This window comes from Leptosomus discolor, chromosome 4, assembly GCF_034619465.1.
Source record: "Leptosomus discolor isolate bLepDis1 chromosome 4, bLepDis1.hap2, whole genome shotgun sequence".
Taxonomy (NCBI): domain Eukaryota; kingdom Metazoa; phylum Chordata; class Aves; order Leptosomiformes; family Leptosomidae; genus Leptosomus; species Leptosomus discolor.
In genome coordinates, this window is record NC_141394.1 from 5,635,352 (window position 1) to 5,650,356 (window position 15,005).

Sequence of the window (15,005 nt, forward strand, 5' to 3'; positions counted from 1 at the left end):
CTCGTGTTTCGACAGCAAATTTTGAAGATGCCGAGTGCGCTACTCAGCACTATGTGCAAGGGGGAAAAAAAGTCTTAAAATTTGCAATGTGAACGCCACTTTTAGCGAAACAAGAACTTGAAAGTCACAACCGGGAATGGAAAACGTTATGAAACAAGATTAGTACAAAGAGAACTGTATATGCAGTATATTTCAATTCAAGGCAACTGCTTTAATTCGGCATAGCTGTACGTTCAAAAGGCCATTTTAAAAATATGTTAATAATGACCAGCATCAAATCAGTGACCGAAAGAGGTCTGTTTCCCTGCTTCGTGCTCCTGCTCACAACATCAAAAGTCAAGTCTACCGCCTCCCACAACATCCTCATTGACAAAGTGATGAAGCACAGCCTAGACGAGTGACACAGAGAGGGACTGAAAAACGGCTGAACTTCTGGGCTCAAAGGGCTGTGGATCAGTGGCACGACATCCAACCAGAGGCCAGTCGCCAGCAGAGATAAGATGCTACAACAATTTTAAATTTATTTACAGATATTAAGTATTACAGTAATTATGTACAATACTTGACTCATCCACAAAGATCAATTCTGAACTAGGATCAAAGCCATCACAGGGGAATTCTGACAACAATTTTGTCATACTTGTCACGTACAGGAACTCCACAAAGATTTGACTCAATAAAGAACAGTGAGAACTTTGGTATTCACACAACTACTGCCCAGCCCTTTTCAACTGCAGGTCGTGCGTAGCTCCCCAACCGGAATAGTCATCCCACTTCCTTGTCAAGAATTTGGAAAACAGTTAAAATACATAACACCAAAACGGCGCAGATTCCATATGTCACGTTGTTGACAGCATTATGGAAACTTTACCCTTGTTTTGGTGAAGGTCTAAGGGTGATTTTTAGTACAAATATCATTATGCTAGCGGCTCCAAATGTTTTTACAAATATTATTTTACATATGTTCAAGGTCTAACAAAAAAAAGCATCCAACACAAAATAAACACGCAGATTTGATGCCAAAAGTCATCTTGTTATCAGACTGGCACGTCATTAATCCCTGCCAATCCTGCACATTCCCTGTGATTCTTACGGAATCATGGGGGAAGCTCCCAAGCTGTATAAAGTGTGAAAACAGACGACTTATCATGAGCAAATTCATGCATCAATACACCCAAATAATTTTCCTTTCCGACTTTAGAGGCTTAAAAATATCCACAAATACAGGCTTTTTGCTTTCTCTTCTCCTCTTTTTCTAACAGAGGCTGTGACACAAACATAACCATCAAAAATCTAAGTTCAAATCTATTCACACTTAAAAATAAATAAAAAAAGCTTAGCCTTATAGACCTTAACTTACTCAGTCTGCCATGCAGGATCAATGTTCTAAAGTAACCATTTGCCTTTTTTTTTACATGGTTGAGACTTCCGCCAGCTTTTCAGGGTTATTTTGTACACAGCTGTCACAGACATACTTTTAAAAGAAAAGCTATTGTGGTTTAGATCTCATAATGTTCCAAATCTGAAAATTGGAAAGCAAAATTTGACAGTATTAATCTTTTTCAGATTGGCACATAAAAAAGAAAAATAACATTAGCGCAGCGGGAAGACTGAGGAACAACTCCTGCTGACTTTGGAGAACCCAGCAACGTCAGAGATGAGAACCATCAGTAAGAGGAAGATGGAAAGGGCAGGAAAGGAAGAGACAGAAAATAAAGCTGGTTAATTTGAGACACCCAAAATATCTCTGGAAGGGTCTGGCCACTGTGCTTGTGCAGCTTAGAGAAGGACTAGGAGCTGATGGCTGGCCTGGCACACGAGAAAATCTCACCGATCTGGCCATTAAGGAGGAGGATGACAGAGGTTGTGCAGAGCCAGCCAAGAAAAGCTGCTTTTGCAAAAGCAGAGGTTCCACTATGGGGAGAGGAACTGGCAACCCTTTGACCTCTGAGCTCTTCCTGATCTTACTGATCAGTGTTTATGGCATTAGGGGCTTGACAGCAGCTTTCACAGGCCACATCACCATTTTCCTAAGTATTCTTCTCCAGCACCACCCAGTCAGGTTTTGTAAACAGTGACTCCATTATCCATGGATGGGGTATGACCGCAGGCAAAGAGCATTCAGGAAAACCCACTTTAAACCACAGGTTCTGCATAAATGCAAGTAGTGAGCAGAGTAAATATGTCAGTTTGAGAAGAGTACAGAAATGCGGTGTGGAGAATGCCTCTATCCATCAACACAGAAACTTTTTTTATAGCACCTGCCTCTTCAGCACCTGCCTTCATGTCTCTCCTACCCCACAAAAATGAGATTTCTGCAGATAAAATGGATTTGTTTTGATGTTAACACCTTAATTGTATACTAATAAAAATACCATCATTTAAAAATAAATATTTTTTTTAAATCAATCAGTTTTGGGCAATATAAGGTTTAGGGTGGCTTGGTCACACCATTGGCTTTCCTAAAGCAAAATGCTGCAAAATATTACTAGTAATATTGAAAAAGGAGACAGCTAACAGTTATCCATGTAAAATAGGATGCTATGAAATGATGAAAACTGTTAGGAGACTTTTTTTTAAAACAGGATTAGTACAAATTCAGAAGGCAGCTGCTGCTAAATAGTGCACAAGCAATGCTTTTATCTTCTGAGACCATAATTTTTTTGTAATTTTTACAAGACTCATTTAGAGCCTGCTACGATATTACCTGATTTGAATTTTACAGGGATGCCAGCATAAGCTTTCAGGGTGGAATTGCCCCTTAAAGATAGCAAAAACTACGTCAGGCAAGATCACTTTCTTGCAAAAGACAGTTTGGGGGGAGATATTAAGACATCCTTTATCTCCTAGAGAGACAGGACTAATACAAGGTATACCTGCCCTGTATATGTAGCACTGTGGATTATGACTGTTCTGCTTATTGCGTTACTTTACTAATTATTTATCTAAATAATTTTACTAATGATTGATTATTTATCATTCAAAACTTTCTTGAAGATACTGCAGTGTTTCTGCAGATATTTCAACGCAAAGCAGAACACACAGGATCTGCCTGTCAAAGGGACACAGGGCCTGGCATGCGTTAATATGCACACGACAGCCTCAGCTCAGAAATCAGCATTTTTGTGTATATAAGTACTTTTTGCCTTTGTTTTCAGTTTCTGAACATCTTGTGATTCAACAGGAATGAAGTCAAGCAATGCAAGGGGAAGCCAAAACAATCTTTACTGACTGGCAATCTTCTTCCAGAGGACGTTGTTGCTATTGCAGGCTAACTTTGATGCAGTTACTCCATGGAGCTGTCATATATTTTGTACATGCAAACATTTTTTTTAAAAAAAAAGAGAGAGAGAAATGAAAAAAGCAAAGAGGCACCATCTGGAAAAAAAAACATGTTGGAAAATGAGCAAGAAACCTTCAAAACTAGAAGAGAGAAAACCACCTGAGTGCACTAAAACTCTAAACTCGGGAGTTCGTAAGACAGACCTAAGTGAGCCCCAGAGGACAAGCCTAATCACCAAGCTGCCCAAAATTCACTTTCTGTCTGCCACTTCTTCATCTTTGGGGTTTCATAGCTTCCTCCAGTCAAGTCAAGCAAAAAGTGTCCTTTTTTTTTTTTAATTCCAATATAAAACAACTGGCAAAATACAGATCATCCCATGGGGAGAAAGAGCCACATCCTGGCTCTTCCTCTCTACCTTTATCATTGCTTACTAGACCCTCAGTCCCCAAACTGTGCAACAAAGCATTAGCTAGCACGAGAACTGTTAGTGGAACCTAACTCTGAAACTGGGCTTTTGGAAAAGGATGAGCTGATGTTTTCTGCCTCTAAAAAACCCTGCAAAACAGAAAAGCAGCTCCTCCCTTCCGTTTCCCCTGCATGGCCATTTTGTGAATGCACACAATAAACGAGTTCAGCTTTTCTTACAATCTCGGTTCGTTGAACTCCCAGCTGAGCAGCAGCCCTGGACCTAAAGCATGTTCAGGAGTCAGCTGAAGCTCCCGGGTTTGCCACCTGCGCTGCTCCTTGCTTGAGTGGCACGCACCTCCGGCAGCCTCTCAGTCAGCATACCAGAGCCCTGAAGGAACCGCATGCTTGTAAACTAAACAGGAAAGAGGAATAAGCCAGACACTTACATCACCTGACAGATGTGTTTCTCAAGCATGCAAGTTCATTCAAGGCTTTTTTCATGGCATGTGTTGACCCAAAATCAATCAATAAATGAATAAGTAAATAAAAGGGGGGGGGGGGGGGGAAGACAAGAATGAGAGAAAAAGAGAGAACTGGTGTCATGCTCAACATGTTTTGCACCCTGTAAAAAGGAATTAAGTGACTCAAGCTCCCCACCCCCCTTCTTCCTTTATGTCTGGAAGTGAGCCCTTCTGAAATACTATAGCTACTGGCAGCACAGCAACACATAATAACATGGTAGCAACACATAAAACTGTCAGTCTTCAATGGAAATAGATGGTTAGGCTGAGGGGGTAAACAGACTAAATCAATTTGAACATGCATGTTAAGGACTGTGAAAGGGCAGAGTTTAGTGCTGCTAGGCTGGAAAACATTTGTCTCTGTCTCGTTGTATTTCCCTGCCATTCAGCGGCATCCACCCACAGGCCTCTCACTTGGCTCCAGTCAGACTCCACGGCTGATTAATGGCAGCTGGAGGTGTCCAGTAATTTCCTCACCTAATAATAAACTACAACCCAAAACAGCGGTTCCCCTCAGGCCCACATTTAACATAACTCTCCTTACTACCAGGAGAAAGCCAATTACCGTGTGTCTGCTCCCGTCTTGGAGATAATGCACGTTTAAGTGGCTTTGAGAGGTTACTGGGTTGACTTTGGGCACATCATCTTTGTCTGTGGCAGGGTAAACAAAGCTCAGATAGCATCTGCACCACTCTTGTACAGGGAGGATAAAAGGAAAAAAGGCAGGGGCAGGGGGAGAGATGCCATTTTTGCAACAGGAAAATAGTCTCCTCAAACAAATCTTAACAGCAATGTGACCTTAAAAACAGAGGGACTGTCTTTCTCTTCTCCTAAGCCCACGGTCACCACCACACACAATTATGATTTCAGTGGCTGAGGCTTAAGCAATCAGTCTGGCTCACCACTTCCTACCCAAGGGTGCCCAATAAAACATTTTATGTGAAGGCACATCCTCAACAAGAACTTTTCCAGATTTTGTTAGCAATTAAAGCAAAGCCTTGTTACTGAAAGAGTTGCATGGATTTGTGTATTCAGTATTAAGACTACAAAGACAGTATTGTTTACATGGGATATCATGTTAACTACATAGTATCACCTCTGCACTAGTAACTACACTGGTTTATTAATCAACCATTTACACAACATGAGACAACTTTTTTTTTAATGTAAAAATGCTTGCAAAACACAGGATTATTCCTTGTGCACCTAGAAGACTGCCTTGTAGCCCAATTCTCCATGCACCAGGGTATTATGAATTTTCCAGTAGTACATTCCACAGTTTCTTTTTCCCAGGAGATAACTGTAAAGTTATGTGTGTAGAAATGCTAGTAACGTCATGTGTCATACATATTTATCTACACAGCCCACCATCTTTGACAGAAGCAGGAGTAATGCCACAAATTACCACATCAGAGGTTTCTAATGTGCATTTATACAGACGTAGATATATGAAATAAATAATATGTAATTAGATATTAAAAAAATACTGGAATAATAAGCAGTTTATACTGTCCTGCAAGAAGAAGAAAAGAAGGCTGAGTATCCCAGTTTCTTGGTGGATGGGCTATCACAAGCAATGTGGATGCCAACATTTTTGCAGTAGTCCTTCCTCACTATAGGGACAGGATATACTTGATGCCAAAAAGGAAGTAAATCACGTTCCATACCATTTGATAGGTCCTATTAATACCTGCAATTTATAATCTCTGTCAAAATTTGAAAAGCAAAAATTACATGTGTTTATGTGCACACAACCGTGCTTCTCCACAGGAACAAATCTAATTAACACATGGACACTGAGGAAAGACTGTCAGACACACAGACCATTGCTGGCAATGCTGGGTCACACAGGCAACTGCTGGCACTAGGGGATTAAAGGTAATATAATGATTTCTTCAAAAGTCTTACGACAGCCTGGGAGGAAACTGATTTTCCAGACATCTGTGCAAATGGATTTTCCGTTCTCTTCAAAGGTTTTTTCCTGTCCCTCCCCTATCTTCCCTCCCTGAGGCACAGATCATCAGAAAGAAATTTCAAACGGTTCTGGATATTGGTTTTTATGCTACCCCTTATACAAAGACATAAGGTTATTTCTGACATAGTTGTCACTACATATAACTTTGCAATATGCTAGAAACCAAGCAAGAAAAAACAGTGATCAAGGAAACAAATGCAGATATGAAAGCAATACATTAGGAATTGGTGTTTTCAGTCACGTTAGAGCTAAGCCATTTCACTGGAGGTGCTGGTTCTCACCAGTAAATTATAAGCAAGGCCAACTCCAAGCAACACATTTAAAGGGTTAGGAGGAGGAAGCCTGCAAATTAGTGATTACAGGGCGACAGTGGAAACTGCCTTCCACAGTCACTGAACTTAGCTTAGAACCACAAATTTCTTAAATTCAAGGCCAGCAGCACATCGTGTCTTTCAAAGACGCACACACAAAAGCTTCTTTTCTCAGAATATCCTCATCTTCCTGACTAATGAGAAGATTTCTCCCATGTTGGACAGCAGAAGGGAGATAAAGAGACAAGTATAACTCACTCTCAAATTTTGCCTCAAAAGCTTAGCAGTTTAGCTTACATTTGTCTCAAGAATGAGCAACCACGACTAACACCACGCCGTTAAGCAGCTTCCTAATACAAAATGCAATAGCCCCAGTTCTAGAAAGATTCACATGTAATTAGCAAATGAGCCGTATAATTAGCATCAACCATATGATAACTGAATCTGATGAGCACTCTGACATTGTCAACAATATAGAATCACAGTGGCTTGTTATGAGCTCTTACTGTATGATGTTTTATATTAAAGAGCAATAAATATTTTTCTCTGTGTATTAATTATACATTTTGCTTACGTTTAAAATAAATGTTTTGCTTTCTTCCTATAGGAGAAATATTATTAATCTCTGTGTTTTTCTTTTAATATTAATATAAAACCAAATCAAAATGAATCGGCTATGTAAATGTATACCCCAGAGGCAAGTCCAGAGAGCACCCAAAGCTGCCCAGAAGAAGGCTACTTAGTGTTTTGCAGGAGTTTGTACATGCCCCTTTTGCAGTTCCCTCCCTGCACTGCCAGCAGTCAGTCAAAGCACCGCTAGGTAGGCAGCTCCACTTGACATCAAATGGTGATCCATAAAGGGTCAGTTCAGGGGTCAAGAGTTTCTCAGCAGACAGCAGCCTTCTGGCCTACCTCCTTCCCCAGGCCAAGGACAGGATCACCAGTCCTCCGGGCTAAGAGAACCGAGGGAAAATTGAAGTAGGTGCCTTAGGTTTTCGTCAACAGGAAACCACAAGTAAGCCCATGCCCTGTGCTCTATCTACAGCAGGAGGCAAGACCCCTGTCCTCCGGTGTGGGTGACTTAATTCACATCACAGTCTTAGATAACTACCCTACTTGTCTTAAAACCCCCCTTCAGCGTTGACAAAGAGAGACACATGTGCAATTCACCTGACCTGCTTTAGACATTCCCTTTAGTGCCAGCCACCCTATAGAATCACTGTCCTATAGTAGAAGTCCCTGTATTTCTCCATTTACTATGAAAGGGACCAAGGACAGTGACTTCAAAGACATAGAGATGTGCACCCGGTCAGATTTTTCCTTTCCAACTAACCACATCAGCAAACCAAGTGATCCCACCCTGCTCCCGGACCCCTGCTTCACCATGCTATGTCATCTTTGGCCATATCTCGTGTCTTGCTCATGAAGAACCAATTCTCCCTGTTCCAGCTTACATTGCTGCGTCACCTTTGCGATGGCAGTTGCCTCAGGTTTGTTCTTACGACTCTCAAGCTAATTTCCCACCTGAGTTTCACAAGGTTGGGCGTTTGCATGTATGTCAGAGCATGTTCTGTTCTTTTCACTGGGGAATTTTGTTTGGAAATATGGAATTTCTTCCTCTTGACAATTTTTAGAAGCTATTACCATGGACTTGCATTTTTTTCCGGTATATATGAGTTTACAAGATCACAGCCTTGTGGTGTGCTTTGTCGTCAATAGTAGCCAGCCAACTAAAAAGACAAAACCTGATAGAATAAATGGGCCTTGTAAAGAGTGTCTGCATGGTAATAGAGAGAGCACAAAATAAGGCAGAGCTCAAAAATTGTGCTTCACAGTGGCTGTTGAATCTGAGATATTAACAGTGATATTTCTTGCAGTTTTTGAAAATTATAAAGGCTCTCCTTTTGTTTTATAGATTGTAAATCTTAAGCAAATGGTTGGAACACATGGGGGAAAAAAATGTATCGTTTGTTATAAAGATAAATGAGCCATTTGATACGTATTCTATAAAGATACATACCAATAAAAGCATCCAGAAAAAAACTTCTATATTGCCAGAAAAAAAGGGAGGAAAAACCCACTAAAACCAACTTTATCCCACAAAGTTTCCAGTGATTTTTTTTTTATTGCCAGTAATATTTATATGACTAAAATACTCCCAAATGCAAAACTCAGCAGTAAAAGTTCTGAGCTGTTAATCTTGCATACACTGAGGCAGCTCTGTAACATCTGAACAACTGCACATAAAATTCAAGTCTGATTTACTTTTCTCTCCAACTGCACCTTTTCCTGATTTCATGAAATATCATGTTCTTATGAAATTACTTAAGTCAGATCACAGCTCCTATGTGACTGCACGCAGCAAAACCCACAGGTCTAACTACCACCACCCCCATTTATTTTGGGGGACAAGAACATGCAGGGATCACTTTTAGTCAGGCAACAGCAACCTTCTCCTACGTTACTGATCAGTGCGTAAGAGAAACTAAAATTCAGCACAATCATATCTGTAGCCGACTTCATAGGTCACGGAAATCCTCTCTATAAACAAGAAACAGTTTATGAGGAGAGTAACATCTTCTGTTACACCAATTGCTATGCCGGAAAAGAAAACCTTCCAGGCACAAAAGCCCTTCTTAAGATCTTGCGAGGCTTTTTTTCCCCAAATAAATCTATCCAACTAATAAAACCTGCTTCTCCCTTCTAATCTTTCCTCCCTGATATCCTTTAAACATCATAGCTGTAACAACACTGTGCTTTTCTGTTTATCTTCTGTCTCCCTCTTCTCTATCAAATGAAATATAAGCTCCATGTCTTGCAAAAAAAATGGTTGTAAAGCTACTTCTGCATCCACATCCAAACCCCTTCTGAAACATCTCTTTTGCCATGAGGACTGCTAAAAACGAAGATTGTTGATGTGCTGTGACAGCTGGTCTGCCTCTCCCTGTGTTACAATTGTTGGTTACAAAAAGCCTGCAGAAACTGGTTTTTCATTATTCATTTTTCTGGTTTTGCATCTAGCCCAACAGGCCTCTAGTTCCCTAAGCAATATAATCAAACAAATAAATATAATTAATAAAGGCAGGTGTATGTGGGCTATGCAGTCTCTGTGTGGACTGTGTCTTACATTATTTGGAGTTTTTTTAAGGGCAAAAATTTTCAGTTTAAATTAAAGCCTTCTTTACCCTAATCCTGGATGTTTCCAAAAGGACATGTTAGAATAACTTCAAAAGACAATGACAGAAAAACAAAATTAATTTACTTGGGGGGTGGGGGGGGGAGTATTAACCTTACTAGCAGTGCAGTCCTTCCTTCAGGTTGCACATAAAGACACTGCTCAAGAAACAATTTCCCTACATGCACTATTGTGGAGATTTTTCCCCACAACATCACCACTTACTTCAGACTTGATCTAATGCCCACCAATGTCAACCAGAATTTTCGATCGACTTGAATAAGCACGGGGTTCTTTGACAATTTTAATGGAATTGCTGAGGAAGTCATCTTCAGACCGAGTTTTCTCCTCACGAAAGAGAGTTGAGAAGTGCTAAAATCGTGGCATTGAGTAGAATCTGCCTCAAAGACGGATGCAGGCTTACAACTGTCAGTTTTATGTACCGAGGCTCTAGAGGACCAGCCTGCTTTTGAAGCCAGGGATCTCGCAAAGCCGGACTGCGCGCGCAAGGGGCTGAGCTGCTTAATGACCTCCCCAACTCCTTCAAACGCATCTCCTCAAGCCACTGCACTACTCCTTCTGTGCCAAGATTACGTGTTCCCATACCACAGAAGGAGCGAACAAAGTCCAAAAGAAAAAGGAAAGCTGGTCTCCTGTCAGAGCCTCGGCTTATCTCAGCAGCCCCCTATTTTTAACTCAATTGCAAACGATATCTATGATCAAAGGGCCAGAACCCCTGGAGGAGCTTAGGCGAACAGCGTGGTGGCCGCAATTCTTCCTGATGATTTGTAAGCAGGAAAGGACTTTTGACATGAAAGACAGCTTAAACAGCTCAAGAATAGCAATAAACCAGCTGTAAAATGCTTAACATTGCCCTTGAACTAATGCAAATTGTTCCAAACAATTTTCTTTTATTTTTCTTTTCTCTTTTTTTTTTTTCTTCCTTTTTGCAGTCCCTGGATGCCCTGCTGGGACATTTAAACAGTCACATGCTCACCATACAAAAGCCTATATAAGTGGGGAAATACAGTGTACTAATGTGTTTAGAATAAGGGAACCAAACAACGTCCACAATTCAGATCTGCTGCCTTCCTTCCTTTTGTTTGAGAAAGTGTTCATTAATGACAAGCTTGTTTTGGATACTGACTGAGCTTCCAGACAGAAATGTTGAAGGGTAATTTATTGGCTTAAAATACTCAATTAAGCTATTGAAGAGATAGTTAACAAAGTAAGGAAAAACCGAATATTCTGAAAGTAAATTAGTTGGGTCACTGAATATTTTAGATGTTTAGAAAATGACAGTATTTAGTTTCTAAACTTCAGCAATAGTAAAGAAAGGCAATAATACGTGTTTATAGAAATCACGTTTCAAGGGCGTGCTCTCTACCATAATTGCTCCCCACAGAAATTATGCAAGAGTCTCACAGAATCCTTTAATTTCACATTTAAAAGCATCCTTTTTTTTTCCCTTTTTTTTTTTTTTATTTGTATGGATCTAAAGCAGATTTTTCATTTCAAGCAATGACACATACTCTTATCATCCTTTAAAAAGTTCCAATATGGAATAAAATATAATCTCACAGTAATTAGAGATAGGAAAGACCAATGAGATCATCAGTTCGGTTTCCAGAAATGTTGAGTACTGGGATAGCTCTGTAAAGCAGATTGTATCAGCTTTTAGAAAAACACCAGTAATTAGAAGTTAGGTGGTTGGTGTGCATGTATGTGTTTAATAAATTAAAATTCTCCGGTATATCTTTTCTTTTGTTTCTACCTCTTCCTGACAATGCTTGTGGCCTTAAAACAACACTTCTTTTTTCTGCTCAAAACCTTTTCATTCCTCCCCACTATTCCTCAGAGCATTCTATGAAAAATTCTGATTAAGAAAGAAAGAAATCTATTGATAAAAAACAGTATTTCAAGGAGCACTTAGGTATACATTTAACTCAGATGGAAGAAAGTGGAATTTAACCAGAAGTTTAACGCAAAACCATGTCCAAATCTACAGTCCTGACTGGGGGACAGGCGGGGGAGGCACCTAACCCTTTGTAAGGTTAGCGAAGGCTGTGCTGGCAAACGGACAAAGGCAAATCAGAAATAAAATAATTTTTAAAATTAAAAATATTTTATTTACTTTTAGCCGCAGTTAAAAAAATTTAAGACCTAAGACCTTAAAATAAGTTTAAATTCAGGAAAATTTTACATCTGACACTGTATTCATAACTTTATACTGTGTTTTATCTCATAAGACAACTGGAATCAAAACAGTCCTTGGTCATAGGCACTTTTACAACCCTTGTAACGTTAGTCTTCAATTTTCCTTATTCCCATTATTCACCAAGTTAACTTCAGAACAGTACTGTAAGAATCACCATTATTTGAACTCTACAGGTGAGGACCAGGAAGATAAAGCTGTGCACCCATGGCCATAAATAGATGAGGTTTGTCACCAGCCTAGGAAGTGACCTCAGGAATCCACACCCCAGTATATCCAGCCATATTCTTCTGATTTCATCCTCTGGGGATTTCTCTGCCCAACGATGACAGATATGCACTCTTGCTAAATCTGTACTGTGTGGGAACCTCTTCAGCTCTTATTTCTGGTGACACTGTAACCGGTCACTAACTAGATTAAGCACATGGGTCTTGGAATTGTTTGCCCTAGAGATGTTTGAGGTCCTGTGTGCAACCACAAAGTAAAGCGTCTAAACTGTTTTCAGCTTTCAAATATTATGTCAATGAAGTATAGTTGGTTAACATTTTAAGACTCACATTAGCGTTTCTTTAATTCAAATTACCTCATACTCAGTAAAAACCTCCTATTGTTCTATTTTACGTAAATTTTCAATGACTTAAGAAAAGCTGCCAGCATTTTACTAACTTTTGTTTTCTTATTTTGTTCCCCATCTTTTTCTCTTCATGGATACATTATGAAATAACTATTAAATTTGCAAAGTCTTACAGCACCTCTCCCAACGAGCATGGAAAAGTAACTATTCAGCTTTGTCGCTGTTTTTCTTAAGACTAATTTTTTCAAGTGTTAGAGGTTAATAACACTTATTTCATCCACTACTTGGATCTAATAAAAGCAGTGGGGCATAACATTCTGTAAAACGAGGCAAGAGAGGAAATAACACTAATGTTAACTTCTAACATAAATGTAGTGGTAATTACCCTGGTCTACTTTTAAAATGAATGCTTTTTGTAGTCTCCCAAGTGGCATGGAAAAACACTCCTATATTCTAGGCAGCCACCAGTTTCCCAGATCAAGATCAATCTATGCTACCCATTCCTTTTTGTGCCATACTGCCCAGTGACAGACAAAGATGTCACACACGGGATTGGCACACCATTACAGATAAAGAAGGAGCAATCCCTGGTAGCTACCTTTAATGTATGTAGTTAAAATGCAGACACCGCTTTCTGCCAAAAGAGAACATTTTGCCTACCTTCCCTCTGCCTGAGATTTAAACAGGCAAATTTGAGCAGAATACATTAAAAGGCAAACGATGTACTCTGATTCATAACAGCACAACTACTCTGTTTTGTCCAAACCCAATTTTTTAAAATAAACTAGTTTTAAAATTGTCTTTTATAACTTTCAAGATAATCCTGCAAGTGTGTACAAATACAGTTAGTCACCTGAAAGTCTCCATTGACCTGAATGGGACAGCCCCGCTCTTTGTGTGTTGCTATTAGGTGTGGAAGCTAGAATTTCACAAATACTCGCAAAACTATCCTCAGCTTTAATCTTAATTTCCAGGTGTCTTCATACAGGATAGGAAAGAACATAATGCTCAGAGGTCAGAGTCATTACTTAATACCTCCTAAGCTAAAAAACGTCTTCACCTAAACCTGCTAATGGTATTAATTTTCTAATACGCATCAGATACACCGCTCAATAAAAGTATTCAGTATTCTCAGCTATCACTTACTGAACTCATAGGTGAACATATACGCACTTCTGTGTATACAGACTGCTTAGCTGGATCTATTAGGTCCAAACACGGATTGTGAAGCTTCAGCAGATAGGAAGCAAAGGGCCTATAGGTATGTGAAGGAAGGGACTGGAAACTGGACTGACATTAAGGACAAACGGTTTATCAAGTTGTTGCAACTAAAACCTAGCCATTTAGAATGGAAGAGGAGAGAGAAGGCTGAAATAGGGCTAAGTCTAGGAGGTGATTAAACCAGGTTTACTCAGAAGATAGTGCTTGACTATGAGAGAGTGCCCCATGACCAAAGCTGTGGTGCAACTCAAGAATGACTGCAGGGCCATAGTTGCATGGCAGCAAGAGCAGTGGAAGAGTTAGAAGGGCCTTATGGACTCTATTCTGTTGTGTAAACCTAAGCATTTAGAGCAAATTGATATCCCCACCTGGCTTGCAACTTTCCCTCCACGAGATCCCAGATCTCCCGTATCCCAACCCAATAGGATTATCTTAGATAAGTCTCACATAACACCATTCAGCATCTGAACACAACCCAAAATATGTCACTACAACTCTTTGTATGCTTCTTTGTTTTATTGCCCTTTCTACCACTGGAGTTTCCTGAACACTCAGAAGACAGTATTCAGTGGCAATGATACTGTTGTAGATTTCTGGGGCTCGCCTAGAACTCTGGATCACAATTCTAAAGAAAGACTCTCCTATCCCTCTCTATCAGGCTTTGAACAGTTAAATAATGCTCCAATTCAGTTAAATAAAGTGACATGCTGCAATCACATACTGCAAATCTCCAGAACAGTTACTGTACTGTATTTCACTTTCTTTAAAATCCCTCTTACTACCTGTTACGACAGTCAGACAATCAAGAGTTCTGAATGAGGTGCCAAGTACTTGGTGGATAAACCTAATGACTAATGAGGATGATCAAGAATATTGCAGGATATTCTTACTGAGAACAGATACCTTGTACTGTAGGTATTAACAAGTAGAAACAGAAAAAGTTGAGTGGAGGGTGGTGGTGACTGAAATAATATTGGCGATGAGTTCTGAAGATGACGTTTCAAGGAGTACTTGTCTAAGCAAACTAAAGGAAAAGCATAAAGCAATGAAAGAAAACAAAATCACACAGAGCAGTGGGTAACTTCTGCAGAAAGGCTAAAACTTGAAATGGAAAATGAGAATGAAAGAGTCGTGAGTTCCATACCCAGCTTCTCTGAGTGACTTTGGACACACAGCACAAAGTCATAATGAGAAACCTGCACGTCCATCCATTCTCCCATAGGCTACCTGATATGGAAGGAGGCTGAGACTGTTTGCTGTGCTGCCAAACTAATATCCTTCAGACGCATTACATTCACTAAATTCTTTTCTAATAAGGCAAG